Source organism: Kogia breviceps, chromosome 1, assembly GCF_026419965.1.
Source record: "Kogia breviceps isolate mKogBre1 chromosome 1, mKogBre1 haplotype 1, whole genome shotgun sequence".
NCBI lineage: Eukaryota > Metazoa > Chordata > Mammalia > Artiodactyla > Physeteridae > Kogia > Kogia breviceps.
Window position 1 is genome coordinate 147,128,889 of NC_081310.1, and position 23,235 is coordinate 147,152,123.

The following is a 23,235-nucleotide window of genomic DNA, read 5'->3' on the forward strand; positions in this document are numbered from 1 at the left end:
TTTATATAGTTGAAGGAATAGTTTACTTACATATAGAATTTTTGACTGAATTTTTGATACCAGGAGGCACTGGCTGTTTGGCTGCCAAGTACCCGGTTTGCATTATCAACCTCTCAGGAATTTATTCATATTAATCAAATTCATAGAAGGCTGCAATATAAATCCAAATATCAATCTGTTGATTTATTGAGAGAAATGTGACTGCCTCAATTGTTAAAAAAAAAAAAAAAAAAAAAAAAAGGGAGAAAATTTAGACCAAGGGTCTAAGGTCTTTGTTAATGACTGGAAGAGCTTACCTGATTTATATACTGATGGGTCGGTTTAACAAAAGACTGGATGGTAGATTTGCAATTTAAGAGAACAAATTCTCTTTCCTACAACAAACATGCTAGAGGTTAAATGAACAATAAGATGTTTATAAGCTTCTGTGGTCAATCCATGTTCTACAGTTGGAGGTTACATTCCTGTGAGATTAAACAGAAAGCCTGAATTGAACGGTCCCAGAAGAATTTTTTAAAACCTTGACTAGCACAAGAAGCTTCTTGCTACTTCTCAATAACATAATAAGATTAAAAAAAATCTGTATTTATTTAAATGTATTATTTTTTATCTCTCTATTATTTATTATGTAGGTAGCAGAGGCAGATGGTTAAAAACTCAGAAAGCATAATGGTGTAATGGTGAAGAGACTTCCCACCCACATCTCACAATTTCCCACTTCCCTTTCTTACGGAAAAACACTATTGTTCGTTTCTTATCCCATTCCGTTCAGAAGTATTTTATGCATATGTGAGCAAACAGGATATGTTACAGTTCAATTGCCCTTTTCCCCCACCTGTCTAGACTCTTTGGTCCTTGTGCTTCTGAGGGCACAGAAATGTAAATGTTTCCAGCTTCCTTTCCTTATCTCATGAGGAAGGTAATGAGTAGCCCAGTGCTTTGAAATGTCAAAAGACATGTCAACAAGATTATTTCCTCTCAAAGACATCTGATTAAATACCACTGTGCTTTAAGTTTTACATTTTAATTTAATTGTAATGAAGGCTGAAACAAAGTTTTTAGTTTGTAATTTCTGTTTCCACACACTGAACAATAACAACAAAAGCATATCAGTATGGTACTAACCATTGGAAATAAAATGCTGGGGAGTATGCATCAGAATGCTTCCAATGGACATGATGGGGTAATTTCTCTCTGTAGATAAACCAGTTAGGAATTCAAACATATTCTAAAAGTTCTCAGTAAAAAAGCACAAAGAAATAATAAATAACTATGACTAGAGAAAGATATAAATTTCTCTATGTAAAATACTAAAACCCAAAACAAAAAATCAGTAAGATCAAAAGGGAAAAGACAAACTTAGGAAAAGTCTTTGAAAAATATAAGGCAGAAAAATGATTAAGATCTTTATACTATATGATCCAGCAAGTCCACTCCTAGATATATACCCAAGAGAAATGAAATCTTATGTTCACACAAGTCATTGTACATGAAAGTTCATGTCAGCATTATTCATAATAGCCCCAAACTGTAAACAACAAATATGTCTACCTGATGATGAGTAAATAAACAAAATGTGGTATATCCATACAGTGGAATATTTGGTCACTAAAAGGAATGAAGTACTGATACATGCTACAATATGGATGAACATTGAAAACATTATGCTAAATGAAAGAAGCCAGTTACAAAAGATCCATATTATACAATTCTATTTATATGAAATGTTCAGAATAGGCAAATCCATTGAGACAGAAAGTAGATCAGTGGTTGTCAGGGGCTGAGGGGAAGGAAAAATGGGGAGTGACTGCTAATGTGATGGGACTTCTTTGGGGGTTATTAAAATGTTCCAAAACTAGATAGATGCCTACACAACTCAGTGTATATACTAAAAATCACTGAATTGTATGCTTTAAGAGGGTGACTTTTATGGTGTGTGAATTACATCTCAATAAAAATGCTGTTTAAAAAAAAAGAACTTAACTCTATACAATGAACATTTGCATTCACAGTCATGGGTGTCATCATATTTCAAATAACTTTTTTACAATTCAGAAATTCCTAAGTTATGAGTCCACCCTCCCCAGTGTTGAAGTCAAAGCTCAAATTCCCAGGTTTCCTTGTATTCAACCGCTAGACATTAGGTACAACAACATGAGACTCTGGTCCTGAAGAGAGTGAAGAAAAAAATCAGGCTTTCACAGAGTTTCCATTATACTGGCGCTAGGTCAAATTCTTAATAGAGAAGGGACAGTGATGAAGGTGTGCTGCCCTTACAGTCTAATTCTTAGAGGGTATAATTTTTTTTTAAGAGTATGGCTTAGTTAATTCCAAGTACTTCCTATATGATTTTTTATTTTACATATATATATATAAAATGTTTAATGTTTTAATCTTCTAACTTTTGAACTAGTTTATTTCACACCAATAGTAACTTGGACAAGGAGCTTTGGGGAACATTACAATTTAACAAAATATTCAACTAATACCGTGTCTTCCATGAGTGAGGCACTGTATAAAGTTCTGGGGATTATAGCAAAGAGTCAACAAGATTCCTATTTTCAAGAAGTTTATAGATCAATTAATGGAAGCCAACTTGCAAATAAATATAAATACTATCAAGTGATTTGGGTACTGTGATAGCAGTAGGTGTGGAATAATGTTGGAGGCATAAAATAGAGATGGAAAACGGTTATGTCACTAATGATTCTAGAGATATTGCCACCTGCTCTTTCTTCTAACCCTTTGCTTTTGACCTGGTAATGTTGACTAAATAGGAATAGCAGACATCCATAATTCATTCTTAATCTCAGAGTAAAAGCCTTAAATATTGTAGGGGGTAGTTTTCTCTTTGTTTTGCAAATACTACATCAGATTAAGGCAATTCCCTTCTATTCCTCTCTCTCCCTCTCTCTCTCTCTTTATATACATACATATATATATATATATATATATATATATACACACACACACACTTAATCTTGAATGGATATGAAATTTTGTCAAATGCTTTTTCTTTATTTATGGATATAATATGATTTTCCTCCTTTACTCTGTTAATATAGTGAATTACATTGAATGATTTTCTATACTAAACTACCTTTGCAATCCTGGAATAAATCCAATTTGGTAATGATATATCATCTTTTAAATATATTGTTAGATTTGATTTGCTAATACTTTAAAGATTTTTTGTATTTATGTTAATGGAAGAGATTGGCCTGAATTTTCATATCTTACAGTGCAATGTTCTTGTCAGTTTTTTATCTCAAAGCTATGCTAGCATTAAATATATATATACTGATATATGTGAGAGTTTGTGCAAGATTGGTATATTTCTTCCTAACATGATTAGAGAATTTATCAGTGAAACCATGTGGGCCTGGAGATTTCCTTGTAAGAAGGTTTCTAATAACTAAATTAACTTCTTTATTAGGAAAAATATTATTTGGATTTTTTATTTCCTCTTGTATCAGTTTGTTAAGCTGTGTGTTTCAAAGACTTTTGTCGTTTTACTTACAATTTCAAATTTATTTGCATCACATTAGTTATAGTGTCTGTTCCTCAAGTCCTAGCATCTGAGTTGGGGTTGTTTTTCCACTCAGTAAAATATTACCATGCCATATGTCTCCTAAGTTCTTTCCTGCATTTCATACACTTTTTGCTCTCCATGCTTCAGTTTGAATATTTTCTATTGATCTATATTCCAAGTCACTTAGCTTTCTTTAGCTCTGTCTAATCTGCTGTTAAATCCATCCACTGAATTTTTAATTTCACTTATTGTATTTACCTGAACTAGAAAAGCCATTTTATTTTTAAAATCGAACATATTTTTTAAATGAAATTCTCTATCTTGACATCAATTTCTTAGACCAAAATAATTAGCAATGTAAATGTCTTTGTCTGTGAAGAAATTATGGCTGAAAACTTTCCAAACCTAAAGAAGGAAACAGATATCCAGATACAGGAAGCACAGAAGTTTCCAAACAAGATGAACCCAAACAGAACTACACCAAGACATATTTTAATTAAAATGGCAAAAGTTAAAGATAAAGAGAGGATTCTAAAGGCATCAAGAAAAACACCAAAGAATTAATTACAAGGGAACCCCCATAAGGCTATATCAGCTGGTTTCTCTACAGAAATGTTGCAGGCCAGAAGGGAGTGGCAAGATATATTTAAAGTCCTGAAAGGAAAAACCTGCAACCTAGGATACTCTACCCAGCAAGATTATCATTTAGAATAGAAGGAGAGAGAAAGAATTTTTCAGACAAGCAAAAACTAAAAGAATACAGCAATACTAAACCTATCCTAAAATAAATATTGAAAGGTCTTCTCTAAAAGAAGAATCTATAGGAAAGAGAAAATCATAATTGGAAAGTAAATCACTTAAATAAGCCAGTACACAGATTAAAAAAAATTTTTTTTAATTTTGTGAGAGTGATCATAACTACAAAGAACAGCAAAAAGATAAACATGAAGATATAAAAGAGGACATCAAAATCATAAAATGTTGAGGAAAAGAGTAAGAAAATGTAGATTTTTTTTCAGAATGTGTTTGACCAGTCTAAAGCAAATAGATATAGTAATGGGTTAACATACTTGAAAAGCAGGGTAACCATAAAGCAAAAACATACAATAGATTCACAAAAACCAAAAAGGAGAGAACACAAGAATAATACAAAAGAAAACCATCAAGTCGCAAAAGGAAAAACAGAAATGAAAGAAAGAAGAAATACAAAATCAAGTGAAAAACAAGGTTTAAAATGACAATAAATACATATCTATCAGTAATTACCTTAAATGTCAATGGACTAAATGCTCCAATCAAAACACATAGAGCGGCAGATTTGACCAAAAAGCAAGAGCCTACAATATGCTGCCTACAAGAGACTCACTTTAGGGTGAAGGACACACATAGATTGAAAGTGAGGGGATGGAAAAAGATGACAAGAAAACAGGGTAGCAATACTCATATCAGACAAAATAGACTTTATAACAAAGGCCATAATGAAAGATAAAGAAGGACACTATATAATGATAAAAGGATTGATACAAGAAGAGGACATAACACTCATTAACATATATACACCCAGTATAAGAACACCTAAATACATAAAACAAATACTATAGACATAAAGGGAGAAACTGATGAGAACAAAATAATAGTATGAGACTTTAATACCCCATTCACATCAATGGACAGATCTTCCAGATGGAAAATCAGTGAGGCAACAGAGATTCTAAATGACACAACAGAAGAGTTAGATTTGATTGACATTTTCAGGAAAACACATCCCCCCAAAATCAGAATACACATTTTTTTTCAATAAATCTATTTATTTATTTATTTAATTTTTGGCTGCATTTGGCCTATGTTGCTGCGCACAGGCTTTTTCTAGTTGCAGCAAGTGGGTGCTACTCTTTGTTGTGGTGTGTGGGCTTCTCATTGCAGTGACTTCTCTTGTTGTGGAGCACAGGCTCTAGGCACATGGCTTCAGTAGTTGTGGTGCACAGGCTTCAGTAGTTGTGACTTGTGGGCTCTAGAGCACAGGCTCAGTTAGTTGTGGCGCATGGGCTTAGTTGCTCTGCGGCATGTGGGATCTTTCCAGAGCAGGGCTCAAACCCATGTCCACTGCATTGGCAGGCAGATTCTTAAACACTGCACCACAAGGGAAGTCCCCAGAATACACATTCTTTTCAAGCACACATGGAACATTCTCTAGGATTGACCACATACTAGGACACAAAAGAAGCCTCAACAAATTCAAGAGGATAGAAATCATTTCAAGCATCTTTTCTGACTACAGTGGCATGAAATTAGAAATCAACCACAGAAGGAGAAATATGAAAAAAAGTGATTACATGGAGGCTAAACAACAGGCTACTAAAAAACCAATGGGTCAATGATGAAATCAAAGAGGAAATTTAAAAATATATTGAGACAAATGACAATGAAAACACAACCACACAAAATCTATGGGATATAGCAAAGGCAGTCCTTAGCGGGAAGTTCATAGTGATACAAGCCTTCCTCAAAAAAAAGCAAGAAAAATCTCAAATAAACAACCTAACTTACCACCTAGAAGAATTAGAAAAAGAAGAACAAATAAAACCTAGAGTCAGTGGAAAGAGGAAATAATAAAGATCAGAGAGGAAGTAAATAAAATTGAGATTAAACAAACAATAGAAAAAAAATCAATAAAATCAAGAGCTGTTTGTTGCATCCAGCAATAAACCAACTTTGTTTAAAAAAAAAAAAAAAAAAAATCACAAAACACCAAGACCTGATTCTTTGAAAGGGTAAACAAAATAGACAAACCTCTGGCCAGGCTCACCAAGAAGAAAAGAGAGTGTACCCAAATAAACAAAATAAGAAAGACGAGAAATCAAAACTGACATTGCCTGAAGAGATTATAGGCAAAACATTCTCCGACATAAATCATACCAATGTTTTTGGGTCAGTCTGCCATGGCAATACAAATAAAAACAAAAATAAACAAAGTTATAACTTTGTTATAATCAAAGTTATAAACTTTTGCACAGCAAAGGAAACCATAAACAAAAATGAAAAGACAACCTATGGACTGTGAGAAAATATTTGCAAACAATGTGATTGAAAAGGGATTAATTTCTAAAAGATGCAATCAGCTCATACAACTCAATAATGAAAAAAACAGACAACCCAATCAAAAAATGGGCAGGAGACCTAAATAGACATTTCTCCAAAGAAGAAATACAGATGGCAATAGGCACATGAAAAGTTGCTCAACATCACTAATTATTAGAGAAATGCAAATCAAAACTACAGTGAGGTACCACCTCACACCAGTTAGAATGGCCATTATTTAAATGTTTACAGATAGCAAATGCTGGAGAGGGTGTGGAAAGAAGGAAACCCTCCCATACTGTTGGTGGGAATATAAATTGGTGCAGCCACTGTGGAAAACAGTATGGAGGTTCCTTAAAAACCTAAAAATAGAGTTGCCATATGATCCAGCAATCCCACTCCTGGGCATATATCCAGAGAAAACTCTAATTTAAAAAGATACATGCACCCCAATGTTCATAGCAGCACTATTTACAATAGCCAAGACGTGGAAGAAACCTAAATGTCCATCAACAGATGAATGGATAAATAAGATGTGGTATATATATACAATGGAATATTAGCCATAAAATGAATAAATTAATGCCATTTGCAGCAACATGGATGGACCTAGAGATTATCATACTAAGCAAAGTGAGTCAGAAAAAGACAAATATCATATATCACTTATATGTGGAATCTAAAATATGACACAAATGAACTTATTCATGAAACGGTAATGTTTCCTTCTCTCTCTAGAATCTTAATCCCTCACATCTTAGCTGGCTCTGTATCTCTACAGCTTCCTGCAGATTTTTTTTTTGCTTGTTTTTGTTTTTAATCTAGATTTCCTATTTATTTGGTTGGGTTATTTTTATTTTTTTATCTAGCTTTTCTGCTTATTTGTTTGTTCTGCTACAAGTTACTCCATCATAGCCACTGTTAATTTAATTTTAAAAGTAGAAAAGATTCCACATACAGGAATCATACAGTTTCTCATAAAGTCATATATTAGTTCTTCTTTACAATAAAACCTCAGTTATACATATAAAAAATCTTACATTCTCAGGTTATTATAATGAACTTGGACATAACCACAGAGGCTCAAAGAACTAAGCCCCATAAATGGAAACTAAGATGGGAAGTCTATTGATGCCATAGTACCAAAAAAGGCTCTGTTTTAGTACAAATCCTTTAAAAATTCATAAGGAGTAAATTTTTACCCATGTAAATTAAATTTCTCACTTTGCAGAATAAGTGAAAGAAAGAGAATAAACTCATTGCCTGGCACATGTACACTGGAAAATATTTATAAAATAAATAAAGGAAAATGGGTTGAAACTGACTAGGTTGTAAAGAGGATTCTGATATAGAAAAAAGCATAATGCTTGAGCTCTGCCAAAATAAAAAAAATAAATTGATAAAAACTGTGAAGATAATGATTCTTTTGATTGAAGGGACAAGTTACTTTGATCTTTCATACAATGAATAAATTCATAGAAAGATGGTCATATTGCTTTTTTTAGGAGGTCATGCAACTGAAATTGCTTCCCTCTATTTTCATGAGAGAAAAAGAAAAATGCCTAGGTAGCAACCAGATGGTAAAGAAAACAGGTTTAAAAATTTCAGGTTAGCACTTAAATAACAGAATATAGGTTCAGTTGTTCTGACAGACCTAAAATAGCATGCTTTCAATTATATAAATCAGGAGTCAGAAAACCATGGCCTTGGGGCCAGATCTGGCCTACCACCTGTTTTTGTAAATAAAGTTTTATTCGAACATACCCACACCCATTTATTTATGAATCATCTATGGCTGCTTTTGTGCTATGACAGCAGAGTTAGTAGTTGCAACACCAATCATATGGCTGGCAAAGCTGAAAATATTTACCGCATGATCCTTTACAGAAAAAATTTGCCAACCCCTGCTACAGTCATTTTTCTTTTCTGTAAACATATACGCACTTATGGTAACTGCTCTGTGAAGTCTTCTGGGGCTCAGAATCTTTCTATCTTGTCACTTGACCTTCCTTAAGATGTTGATCCTGTCCGTATGTTACAAAATGGCCCACCGTGGGGTCTGCATCACAGCCATGGGGAAGAGGTTATGTAAGTTGCAGTCTACCTACACCTACAGCATAATAAGTGAATTATTATATAATAGTCCTTTATTTTTAAAAAAGGGTTAATCTACATTTAGCATATCCTGATTTTTAAGGTAGCAAAACAACATATTCTAGAAACATTTCCATTTAAGATTTTCTGTGCCTAAGGGGAAAACTTTAGTTATCTTGTATACCTCTCCTCCCAAGCATGAGGGATAAAAGAGCTATTTCAGTATAAAAGCTGTACGGTGAAGTGGATGTTCTTTGAAGTCAGACTGAGGTCAGACAGACTCTGTCCCTAACTAACTTGAGCAAGTTCTTTACCCCTCTGAGCCTCAGTTTCTTCATCTCAAAAAACAGGTTGCTGAGCAAGTAGTTGTGAAGAGTGGGTTAGATGTAAATGCTGTGCTGACAACTAGTACGTGCTCCATAGCTGTTGGCTTGTTTTCCTTTCCGTGGATTTTCCAGTTCTGTCAATAGGAACTTGATTCTTAGAAGTGTTAAGCAAACTGGAACCTCATTGTTTCCCTTCCATAGAAATGTACCAGGCCCTACACACATTATTTATCTCATAACAACTTTGTGTAGTTAAGTCCCATTTATGTTTAAATAATTTGTGAAGAGCCTAGTAGGAACCACATCTTCTTTCTGAGGATACTGACATTCAGGAGGTCTATGACCATTCTTGGGTAGTGGGGGCATTTGGTTTGAAGAGCATCTTTATATATGCTGCCTCTGAGGCCTGTAATTGATGCCTTAAACTACAGTTTATAATTTAGTGTAACAGACTCCTTTTGTATTAATAAGCAGTTACTCAATAATTCATCTTCTAGTTCTCTCACTGTAAATTATGATAAACTAATGTGGTTTTAATGAGGTTGTAATATGTTTTTCCAAGGGAATTCTGCAGTGCTGTAACAACGTACCATGATTTTAAGGCACCATCAAGAGTGAGCGCAGCTCAATACCAAAGAGATGCCAATTTCAAGGGCCAGCGACAGGAAGTTCACCAAGACACTTTCCACACAGTTGTGGTGGAATATGGAGATTAAATTGATCAGCACTTGGAACAAAACAAATCTGAGGTGCTGGCATGTGAGAGGAAACAACGGCTTTCTTCCCCTCCCTGAAAACTACTGTCCACTATGGAAAAAAGACGTAGACATAGAGAATGGACTTGAAGACACAGGGGTGAGGGGGAAGATGGAGCGAAGTGAGAGTAGCATCGACATATATACACTACCAAATGTAAAATAGATAGCTAGTGGGAAGCAGCCGCATAGCACAGAGAGAGCAGCTCAGTGCTTTGTGACCACCTACAGGGGTGGGAGGGAGACGCAAGAGGGAGGGGATAGGGGGATATATGTATGCACATGCATGATTCACTTTGTTGTACAGCAGAAACTAATACAACATTGTAAAGCAATTATACTCCAATAAAAATCTATCTAAAAAAAAAAAACAGAAACACTGATGCTTTCAGCACTAATGGCCTTAAATGCAGTAACTAACCCATTCCATGTGCTTGATAATATTCCTCTACTCTTTGAATTCCTTTGTTCATTTTAATGCGATTAATTTTGTTTTTGATGTTCATCATCCATTAACATTTTGTTTAATTGTGCAAGATGCCTCATACGTTTTTGATAGGAGGGAGAGAATTAATTCTAAACAGAAAGCCAAATGAACAAATGCATAAGACTTGTTTTCCCTGGAAACATCTGAGAACTGTTGTATATACTACTTAGACTTACCCTTCTATGCTCTAGGTGTTATATTATAAAATTTAGCAACAAGGAAGATAAGTGACCACCAACATCAATTCAATTCAATAAGCATTGTTTAAGCACCTACACAGTCAATATCAAACAAGATGCAACACATTATAAGGGCACAAGGATGAATAAATGCTTCTAGGCTCTTGTAGTATAATAAAGACAAATAACATACACAAATAACATTTATATATGGGATTGCATGAAAACTTCTATTATAGAGTACTGTGTATTAAGGAACTATAATAACTTTCATTTGAATTGTACTTTTACCACTTACAAAAGGACTTTACGTGCATTATTTTTCATTTGGATCTCACAAAAACTCCATGAAGTATATGAAGATTATTATCCCAGTTTTACAGATGAGGAAATTGTGGTTCAGAGTTGTTGACTATCCCAAGTTCATATGGCAGATAGGAAGAGGAATCAGGCTCCAAGTCCTTCACTTGATTTGCAGTATTATTCTGCTTTTCTTATATAGTATGAAGGGGCAGGGCATTAGTGAGTTCTCTTTAGATAATGTTAAGTCCAATAATATAATATGTGCATTTACCCTGTCTGGGGAAGGCTGACCTGCCCATGTCACTTAGGAGACAACTAAATAAAGACAGCCTGAAATGTTGACAAAAGTGAATTATGCTTTTATTAAAAGAGAATAGTAATGTTATAAAAAGTTTCACTCAAAGATGCTTTATTCCTAGAAGCAGATAATTAGAGGTAGATGGAACCTGAAAGATTGTCTAGGCCAGTCTTAAAGTATGATGATCTCACACGTACTCACACTCACACACACAAGCACACATACACACAGAGCTGAACTTCGCTACTAATGCAAATGATGCACATGACGAAGAGAGAAATCTCACTACTACATTTCTCTTCTCCAGTTACTCTTCCACTCTCCCAGATGGCCAGTTAGTACCGTCTCCTTTTATTGTTCCCTGCTTCCTTAAGAAAGTGGTGTTGTATTGAGAGTATCTGGAACGCTGACCTTCCTGATGGGGGCACTGGAACCACCCACCCCAGCTAGCTCATCACCAGGCAACTCAGAGGGAACCTCTGGGGGTCATCTGGCTGGCCATCTTGTTTATCTCTTCACAGACTCACCATGACCAAAACTAAACTCTTGATTTCTCCCCCAACCCCAAACCTGCTCTTCCCACAGTTGCCCCATCTCAGGAAATGGCAATTATATTTTTTTAGTTGCTCAGGCTAAAAACCCCGGGGGCATTCTTGATGTACCTATTTTTCTCACACCCTACATCCAAACCATCAGCAAATCCTGTAAACTCTACATTCAAAGTTATCTGACCTTGCCTTCTCCTTGCCTTCCCTGTTACTACCGTGGGCTAAGCTACCACCACACTTCCCTTAGATTTTTGCATCATGTCCTCACTCATCTCATAGCCACCCCCTTTGCCTGGATGGTCTATTCACCACCCAGGAGCCAGGGCAATCCTTTAAAATGCACCTTGCCTTGGCTCAAAACGCTCCAAAAGTTTTCTTTTCATTTGGAGTTAAAACCAAAGACTTTTACATGACCCCTACCCTCACTCGGCCTGCTCACTGGACCTAGCCATACTCCCTTTTCACCATTCTCAAAGAAACCAAGTGGGCTCTTGCCCTAGGGGCTTTGGTAGCTCTTTCTCTGCTCTGAGCCAGGAAGTTTCTTCCCTTCCGCAAAGGCTTGGCTCGTCCCTTACTTCATTCAGGTGTCTGCTCTGAGTGTCTCTGATGAGAGAGGGCTTCCCTGTGCACACTCTACTAAATTCTAACCCTCTCTCCCTCACTCCCTATCACCCTTACACAGTTGTATTTTTCTCCACAACACTTAATACCCCCTGACCTATTATGTACCCAGTGTATATTTGTTATTACATTCATTACCCTTTTTACCTCTAAAACAGAGTTAATCTTTGTGTGGACAGAGACATTGTGTTTTACACTAAAGTATCTCCAGGAACCAGAATGGTATCTGGCACATGGTAGGCACTCAGTACATTTGTGTTGATTGAATGAATGAATGGAAGAGTCAGTGAATGAACACCTCACTTATCACACTGGAAAACTTTAAAAGATTAGTAATACTTAGTGGTCGTGAGGATATGAGGCAATAGCTTCATACTCTGTTGGTGGAAGGATAAATTGAGACAAACACTTTAGAGAGCTATTTGGCACTTGGAAGTGTCCATCAAAATAAAAGATAAATATTCCTTTTGCTCCAGCAACTCAATTTCTAGGAATTTCCCCCATAACAGTATGAGTTCACAAAGATATATGGCCAAAAATAGTTAAAGAAGTATTTTTTTAAGAATAAAATAAATCACAACACAGAGTACTAACCACTAATCTAAAAATTAAAATATACAAATGAACTTATTTACAAAACAGAAATAGACTCACATAGAAAACAAACTGATGGTTACCAATGAGGAAGGGGGGTAGATAAATTAGGAGTTTGGGATGAACAGATACACACTACCATATATAAAATAGATAATCAACAAGGACCTACTATATAGCACAGAGAATTATACTCAGTATTTTGTAATAACCTATAAGGGAAAAGAATCTGAAAAAGAATATATATGTGTGTATGTATAATTGAATCACTGTGCTGTACACCTGAAACTGACATGATATTGTAAATCAACTATACTTCAATTTAAAAAAGGGTAAAAGAAATCAAAACAAGCTTCATGCTCATTAGTGAGGAATTGGTTAAATAGGTTTCGGTGCCTTGGAACATAGCTTTGAAGGTCAGCAAGGCTGATCTATACATTAAAGCTACCTGGGATGTGTTGCTGAGGGGGAAAATAGTAGGTTACAGAATTGTATGAATAGAATGAGCCTTCTTACTTTTTCAAAGAAGACATGATGCAGACTTACACGTGCAGATTTACACGTGTGCATGCTTACGTGCATCAGACAGTACCTGGTAGGATGTCATCAAACTGGAGCAGTGATTATCTCTGAGGGGGAGTTGGGAGGTGACTTTGCTTCCTGATTCAAGCACTTCTGTGCTATTTGAATTTTTTCCATCAACACCTGCTTTATTTTAAAATTATTTTCAAGTGCCATATTTCCCAGAAAAGCCTAAAAGAGCAATGAAGGTAGATACGAAGACTTGTCTGAACATTGGCTCTGCAACTTACTAGCTTGTGACCTTCAGCAGTCAATGTAACCTCTCCAGAAATCAAATCCGTTCATTGACAAGGAAGCAGACAGCGTATGACTCCCACCTGGCTGTACGAAGGGGGACCTTCTTGGACAGTGAACCACACTAAGCAGCAGCAGATAACGGACTAGATGGGATTTGGGGAGAGGGTTAGCATAATGCTGTTTCATGTCATTGGATATTGACGTTAATAGGCTCCATAAAGCTCTTCCCGTTTTTACCCAGGATGTGAACCAGACGTCTTTAAGGTTGCAGCAGTTAATTTTATCCATCCAGGCTTCCCAATCAATGCTTTTACTTGGACGATATTTATGTTTAGGATGCTGAAAATCTTCCCCCTCCACAGTCAGGTGCCCAGGGCATTCTAATACCACTTTCTAGAGTTAAGAGCTGAGACCTTTTATCCTTGATGTGAGAAACAATAAATAATAATGACTGCAGCGCTTGGCAAATATAAAGCTTTGTGCAAAATTGTAGAAAGAATGCTCAAGCACGCAGAATGAACACCAGAAACAGAATCTAATGCTCCCAGCTCTTGATCCTAGCAATTAGAAGTGAAAACAGCCTCTATAATTTTTGAATGTTGGACCGTCCTCTTCCAAGCATTTTGTATATCAATTGTCACTGCTTATTAGGGTATGTTTCCTTTTCTTTTCAGTCCCTGTCTCCCTATTCTTCCTTTCCTCACCAACCTCATTATGCTTAAGGATCAGTTTACTCCTAAAATACTGCAGGTGACTCAGCTTTCTCTCTCTTTAGGGCCCCCAGTTTCCCATCTTATCCAGAATATTCAACTTTTCATAACGTATTTTCAACATGTCCATCTTCTGCTTAAATGCTTCCTACTACGTGCAGGATTCAGTCTAACTTTCTTAAAACCGGCACTCAAGGACTCCTCTGTAACCTGAATATCTCAGGTTTGCCATAAGAGAAAGAGTAGATTATGCCGTGTTAAGAGACTTGGGTTCAAGTTAAAGCCGATTAGCTTGTTTGGATTTCTTGACCTCTTTTAGCTTCAATTTTCTCATTTGTAAAAGGGGATTAATAATATCTACCTCTCAAGATTATTGTGAGGAGCAAATGAATTCGTGCTCGTGAAAGCACTCTGTAAGCAGCAAACATTGAGCACTTGAATGAAATGCTAGGTGGTGTACTTGCTTACTAAATCCCACAGCACCTAGGACGCCTATTACTATTTCCACTTTACCAGTAAGATAACCAGGTACACATGGGTTCTAATTCATCCTAGGGACACAGCGACAGTGGCTGAGCTGAGGGTCCAGCACAGGCTCCAATCCTCGAGCCCACGCTTTCGCCACTCTGCGGCTGTCACAAAGAGACAGCCATTCAGGCAGCACGCCCTTCTCAGCGTTTCAGAACTTTGCCACACTCATCCCTACCTCCCGTCCGTCTGACCTCTTCTTCCTTCCTTTCCACAGAGCCAAATCCTTCACAGTCCCGTCCAACTCGCAGCCTTTTCAACAAATCTCCCTTGACCACAGTCCCTATTAAAACCTCCATTTGTCCCTAGCCCAGCACTTCATTGCACTTACCTTGTATTTGCCTTCTCTGTGGGCTCCTGCAGGCCAGAAGGATTGAATTCCTCTGTTTTCCCAGCATTCAGCACAACAGAAGGTGCTCAATGAGCAGTTCTTGAATAAATAAGAACTAACTAATTTGGTATTCTTCAAATTTACACATTTATATAAATTAATTGGAGCAATTGTTAGAAACAACATTTCTGAGCCCTATGCCAGGCCTGCTGAATCAGCAACTCTGGAGGTGGGTGGAGCCAGGGAATCTATGCTCAACAAGCAAAGCAGGTGATTCTCATGATCAGGTAAGACTGAGAAGGGCTGGTCTAATTCAATGGCTGTTAACCAGGGTACACACCTGAATGTCTTGGGAAGCTTTTCACACCAGGCAAGCCCATTTTCAACTCCACCCATCTCAGAGATTCTGATTCATGAAATCTAGAATATGTTTTGAAGAAGCTTCTTAGATGATTCCTATGCTTTCCTTTCCAACTCCTGCCTCAGTTAAGAACCCATTTCTAATTGGGTTATGCAGTATGATATGCAATCCTTCACTCCCCACCACAAAAGAGACTAAAAAATTGATGATAAGTATCATGACCTATAATTTTGAATCCAACACAATGCCAAGGACATAATGGTCTTCCATAGGAAACTGTTTAGTTGAATTAGAAGTTCTATTCCATTCCCTTATCCATACTCCATTTCCCACCTAACTAGCTTTTGACCCTACCATGTATCCAAACCTATTCCTGGGTTAATTTACTTGTGTCTTTTCATTTGCCTTCTTAGCTATCTCTCTATACTGGAATCCATGGTAAGTGACTTCAAAACCTACCTGCATTAGAATCCTACATCCTTTCAATCAGTACATTCTGATCTTTTCAGACTATTGACATAAGCCCTGCATCATATTTGAAGCATGCCCTGGCTGCTAGCAAACCTCTGCCCTGCCCTTGGTAATGATATATACCCAACAATTTCAATTCTACTGTAAATGAATCCTGGCTCTCCCTGTGATAGGACTGATTGGACATAGGAGGAGGACTGCTCACCAAGAAAAATTCTCCCCAACAGACCTGCCCGGGTGTCTAGAATTTCTAATAGAACAACTACACATTTTCTTACCTTCAGAACAATGTAAACATAACATGGAGCATATTAACATCCATAAACACTCACTAGTTTCTCCAGTAATTTCAGAAGTAGGTCATGAGGACAGAACATGGGTCCAGTCAGCTTTGTTAGATGGCAGAAGAGAAGGCTGGTCTGTCTAGCACCGGAGGGCAGGGACTCAGACAAGACACCCTGAAATACTTGTATTTGTGACCACTCAAGACAGGTGTAGAAAAGGGCAGAGATATTTGATGAAGCTGGGAAAGGGAGGCCCAAAACATAGCTCACGTGCAACACTTTTTCTGAGAACACAGGAAAGAAATAGGACACTTTCTGACCATTCAGTTTATATAATTTCTAACTTCATGTTCTCCCTCAACCCAATAATTTCAATATGCTGATACTTGTTATGCATCTGTGTTTTTCATGCTCTCCTTGGCCCTCTCAGACCCACTCTCCTTTCACTGCCTTGTCTCTAAGATCCTTTAAACATGCTATTGCCCCTCAGGCCTTGATTTTCACTCCTTCAACTCTCCTTGGATGTGAGATGTGTTGGTCAAGAAGAAAAAGACAGGAAAAAAGGCATCAACTTAGAATCCATCATTTGTCTGTTCTGTAGGTGGTGTGTGTGTGTGTGTGTGTGTGTGTGTGTGTGTGTGTGTGTGTGAGAGAGAGAGAGAGAGAGAGAGAGACAGACAGACAGACAGACAGACAGACAGACTAATTGATTCTATATTTTCCTTAAAGAGAATTGGGACCTCACTGTATTATGAAATTATAAAAGAGGTTTGGATATTTTTCTTTTCTTTCACTTTTTTCTTTCTTTGCTTTCCCTCCCTCCCTTTTCCTTACGTTGCTCTGGATTATAATAAAGGCTAAACAATGCACCATTGTATACAGGGTGCCCACGAGCTGCCAAGCTGGCTGCCGGTTTTAGTCCTGATGTGATCAAGAATGGTTGAGTTACAAAGCCACTGAAAAAACCGGTTTTCTACAGGAAAGAGAAATTTATTAAAATCAGGCCTCCTCAAATGCCCTGGCTGTTAGGCTGGCTGCCTGCCAGATAAGCCTGGCTGGGAGAGGAGGAGGAGGAAGCCAGCAGATGTGATCCTCCTGCCAGGCTGGGGGGCACTGCAGGGGCTGGAGAGGCAGCTGTCATCGTGCAGATAAAAGAATCTCCCTGTAGCTTCTCCTAGGACACCAGAATTACTCTTTTTAATTCCCAGGTTTTCTAGGGAGTGCCATTTGTGGATTGTGGCTATTGGTGGGCTCCCAACCTATATTTTAACTTATCTGTGATCTACTTGTAGCTTTTCCCCAACAGAATAAAATGTTACTAAGACCTTCATGGAGTCTTGGGTTCTTATCCCAATAGAGTTCTTTAACTTCCAATACCCACCCCCCATGAATTGTGAACGGAAATGAAATAACACCTAATAACTGACAAGTATCGCTGTTGTTATCACCCCAGCAGCGGGGTACCCAGGACAACTGGCCTCTCTTATTACCCATGGGTTTGGACACTGCTCCGTTCAGGACTTAAGGGCCTCAGGAGGCACCGGCCTGGCTCGCTAGTCTTTCTGCTGGCCCTGTAATGATGGCTAACATTTTCTGAAGGTGTACTTGGACCAGCAATTGTTCTACCCACTTTGAATCCTCATAGAACCCCTCTGAGGTGGTTACTACCCTCGTCTTTACCTTACAGGTTAGGAAGCCAGGGCACAGCGGGGTTAAGTCACTTGACCAAAGCCAGTGTTGAGTGGTAATCAGAGGGGGGTCCAGGTTGGGTTTCAGGGCCAGATGCATAAGGGCAGTGCCCCAGGACCCGTGCTCTTTCTTGTCGAAGGAAGTTTTTAATATGTAATTTCAGAATATAGGCATCTAATGCGGTGCTGAGAATTTGGGAAACAGATGAAAGACAACTACTGAGGAACAATAAGGGGCAGAAAGAAACAGGTCGGAATGTGTTTCTGGGGCAGGGAGCAAAGGCATCTATGGTCAGCCTCTCACTGGGATGAAGTGTGTCAGCTGAGATTAAGACAATGGTCTAGGCCTGTGTCCACTACATTTCCTCAGACCCTGTGTTTCCCTCTCCTCCAGGCTCCTGCCTGGCTGACTCCTCCGGATTTTCTGAAGAGCCTCTGGGTCTAGATTTCTTCCTTTCTCTTTTCACCATTTCCAACACAAGAATTGTCGTTAGCGTTTACAGAACTCAACACAGTGTGAAGCACTGTGTATACGATTTATTATTTGACTCCAATAGCAACTCTATGAAATATGCACTATTATTTTCTCCAGTATATGATGAGCGAGATGAGGCTCAAAGAGGTAAAGAGATTTGCCCAAGGTCACATCTCTAGCCCACAGGCAGGGGAGCACAGGTTTGAGTCGAGTCTGGCTTCCTCCAAAACCCAGTTTTATCCATTTGAGATCAGATTTAAATGGATATTAAGTTTGACCTTGGAAGGAAAAAAAAAAGTGAGAAAACCTGTGGGGGTTATTAGCAACATCCCAGCCCAAATTTCTTAATCCCCCATCTCAGTAAGTGACCCCACTATGCCTCGGGCCATCCAGAAACCCTGACCCCTCTATCCTCAAGTGTAATTCATCATCTACTCTTGTCAATTCAGCCTCCTATGTAACCCCTGAATCCACCCACTTCTTTGTCTGCTCTCTGCTCTGGTCAGGTCATCATCACTTCTCACTTGGCCTGCTGCCTCCTGCATGATCTGGCCTCTGCCTCTTTCTCTTGCCTCTTGCCCATCTACTCTACGAAACAGTTATACTGAACCACTTTGAGGCCTTCTCAGATGTTGTGTCCTGTCACGTGTCCCATGCAGGTCTCTAGATAAACTGTTCCCTCGGCGCATGCACTTTCCCACAGTTCTCCTCGTTGCCTGGCTAGCCCCACTAATTTTTCAGGGCTCAGTTTAGATGTTACTTCCTTTGAGAAGCTTTTGCTTAGTTCCCCAAGTCTCAGTTAAGGGTTCCTGTAACACCCACCTAGCTTGAACTTCACCCATCATACCATGTCCATTTATTTGTTTATATTTGCCCTTAAATTAAAAGCTCAAGGATGGCAGGGGTTCATCACAATCCCCAGTACTTAACGCAATAGATATTTGTTGAATGAATGAATATATACATGTATTAGGATCCTCTAGAGGAACAGAACCAATAGGATGTATATATAGAGAAATACATTTATTATGAGGAACTGGCTTACATGATTACGGAGGCTTTCATGTCCCCAAATCCACAGGGTGAGCCAGCAAGCTGGAAACCCAGAGAGCCGATGGTGTGGTTCCAGTTGAAGGCCAGCAGGCTTAAGACCCAGGAAGAGCTGATATCTCAGTTCAAGTCCACAGATGGGAATAATTCTCTTAGTCAGGGGAAGGTCAGACTTTTTGAGCTATTCAGGTCTACAACTGATTGGGTAAGGCCCACCACATTAGGGATTTACTTTGCTTCACTCAGTCTACTGATTTATACATTAATCTCATCTGAAAACACCCTCACAGAAACATCCAGAATGTCTGACTAAATATATGGGCACCCTGTGACCCAGTCAAGTTGACACATAAAATTAACCATCACAATACATGAGTGAGTGAATGAATGAATGAATAAATGAATAAACAAAAGAATGAGCAAACGGTCCCAGTATTCTTTACTGGTCCCCAGCTAACTGTATGCAACTCCTTTGTTCTCTCCCTCCAAAGTCACTGCCATTGGTCAGCAGTGGGGAAGGTAAGATCTAGACTTTTAGTAGCTGAAGAATAAAAATGGAATGTCTGCTCTTCTGGTAGTTCTCTGCTTTGATTGCCCTATTCTCTTTCATCTGCAAACATACTGATTCAAATTCCAAAAAAGTATGAGGTCAACCCCCAACTCCCACCTCAATCCCATTCCACTTCCAACCATACCTGGGAATGGTGATCACTGTACCAGGTGGGCAACATCTACTCTACTACACTTCCCTCCTGTTAAATACCAACAGAAAAGGTTAAATACGCAACAAAAAACCCCCAGAGATACCTGTGTACACCAGTGAGAACACCCAGAATGATTTTGTCCCCAGCACAAAAGCACCATTGTTATCTGCCTTCTTCTGTCCTTCTGTTCACATAGTTATATTACCAAGAGACTTTATTTATTTATTTATTTATTTATTTATTTATTAACATCTTTACTGGAGTATAATTGCTTTACAATGGTGTGTTAGTTTCTGCTTATAACAAAGTGAATCAGCTATACATATACATATATCCCCATTACCTCCTCCCTCTACCAAGAGACTTTAAATCAACATCCAAACACTTACTGAGTGTCTACTATGTGGCAGGCACTGGTCAAGGCCTGAGTGGTACAGCAGGGAGGAACATAGACAAAAATCCAAGTCTTTATGGAACATATAGGGAAGGTAAATCTCCAGATCTGATTATTCTGATTGATTTTTTAAAAATCAATCTATTTACATTATAGCATGCTAGTGCTTACTTTTTACCAAAGAAACTGCTCTTGGCATAAAATTGGGGCAAATAACTTCCACTTATCTAGATCAGGCCTATCCTTCCATATTTCACGTGGCATAGTATAACTACTAGAGTATCTCCTGCAAAATCTCTATTACACAGCACGATGCATGGCACGTGAATGAACAAATGAAGACTTATTTTTCTAGTAGTAGAAAGGCTTGTATTGATTTATCTACCCTTTCTGTAGTAGGTTGCACAAATGACCACAATTCCTCACTCCTCCCTGTATTCATGTCCTGTTCAATGTGGCTTCGCAGCCCTTCCCATTAAGAGATGGAGTCAATTTGTCCTCCCCTCAAATCTGGGCTGAACTTGTGACCCGTTTTCACTAATAAAATTCAGTGGAAGTAATGGTGTGCCAGTTCTGAACCCAGGTGACAAGAGACCTTGAACATTTCCACTCTCCCTGGAAACCTGTCCAGCTGCTGTGTAAACAAGACTGTGCCAGTCAACTAAGGATGAAAGACCAAAAAGAACAAGACAAGCTATCCCAGCTGGGGTCCTGTAGATTAGACAGACCTCAGCTAAGCTGGATGCTGACTGCAGGTACACATGAATGAGCCCCAATGCTATGAGAAGAACTGAGAAGCTAAGCCCAACCCGAACTGCTATGAAGAACTGTGAGCTAAATAAATGGCTGTTGGTTTGAGCCACAGAGTTTTAAGGTAGTTTGTTACACAGCAGAAGCTAACTGATACACTATTTGGTTCCTTCCTCTTGTGAGCAACAAATCAACTACCACACTCTTATAGATGTTAGGATAGCTACAATGGGGATACCATCTGTATGCAAAAATAGATAACCCTGGTCCATAGAAAGACTGTACTGATAACTTGACTTCAGAATAAATGGAACTAAAAGATTTTGGCAAAATCATGAGCTGCCGTTTTAAAGTGCAGAAATTCATATTTTTCTTTAAATTCACATATCTCTTTTTAAATTGGAAGACAAATTGAATTTGGAAGGTTGTGTCTATTTGGATCTACATTTCCCGAGCTTCTCGATGAAATTCAGCCTTTTATTCTCATTCCTAAATCCTTTACTTTAATAGTAATTGTGTTTATTTACTTTATTTATTTTTACCAGAGATAGCATATCTTTTAAGTGCTCTGACCAAAACAAGATAGCACATTCCTTGAGTTTACTTCTTTGTAAGTTAAGTAAAAGTTCACTTCCATTTAGCTATAGAGAGTTTGAACATTCTTTAGATTTTCTTTGATAAGGTTCTCTTTCAATTTTTGGCCAAATTATATTCAATTCCAAGTTAAAGATAAAGAAGAATTCTTGAGCTCTTCTAGTTCTCTCTTTGTACAAATCAGATTTTTTAAAATATGGAACAATGGCACTGGACTTATTTGATCTCTAAAGTAATCAAATGAAGGCCCAAAGCTGGACGGGTTGTATATCTAAGTGTCAGAATGCTTTTATTTATAGAGTGAAATCAGTTCTGCATGTCAATGTCTTAAATGCTGAATCCTACTCTTCTCCACTCCTCCATCAATTCCCCAGCTCCAGGACATTGTAGTTTACTGCTCTTAGATAACTATCTAAATTGCTCTTGATCACCAGTACGTTGTTCTTCTCCCTGGGCCCTGTCTAGGTCTCTTGAATTCTAGACTGCAGTTTATAGTGGATACTGATATAGTCACCTCTTTCTGGGGCCATCCGGGACCTGACCATCCCTAACTGCTGTTACATGTGTTGCAGTGTGCCAAATTCTAAGCACACCCTAGTTTATGAGATGTCAATGGACTATCTACATCATCGTAGCCTACAAATTCTGAAATACAGAATGGGCCTAATCATCTCACGATCCCTTCATTCCAAGCTATTTTATGACTGAGAAGAAATTACTTCAAGGAGGAGCCGGTATTAGGACTTTTTTTTTTTTTTTTACAGTACACGGGCCTCTCACTACTGTGGCCTCTCCCGTTGCAGAGCACAGGCTCCGGACGGGCAGGCTCAGCGGCCATGGCTCACAGGCCCAGCCGCTGCACAGCATGTGGGATCTTCCCGGACTGGGGCATGAACCCGTGTCCCCTGCGTTGGCAGGCGGACTCTCAACCACTGCTCCACCAGGGAAGCCCAGGACTCTTTATATCTGCTGGTTTCACAGAAAATGTTAAAAGCTCCTGTCCTAGGCCACCCAGGGTATTTGGTTACCCAACCAAGATATAAACGCCTAGATTTTCTGCAGTCTCAATTGCCAGTCTCTCATCTGCTTCAAAGTGAGAAGGACATTTTTGCAAGTATAAATATATAAAAATAAAAAATACAAATTGATATATAGAATAAACCATTTCCTTCCTTATCAATTTATGCATTTTGAAATGTGGCAAAAGATACTGTGAACTACCTATTGAATCAACCATGAATGAAAAAGGGAAGGTATAGAT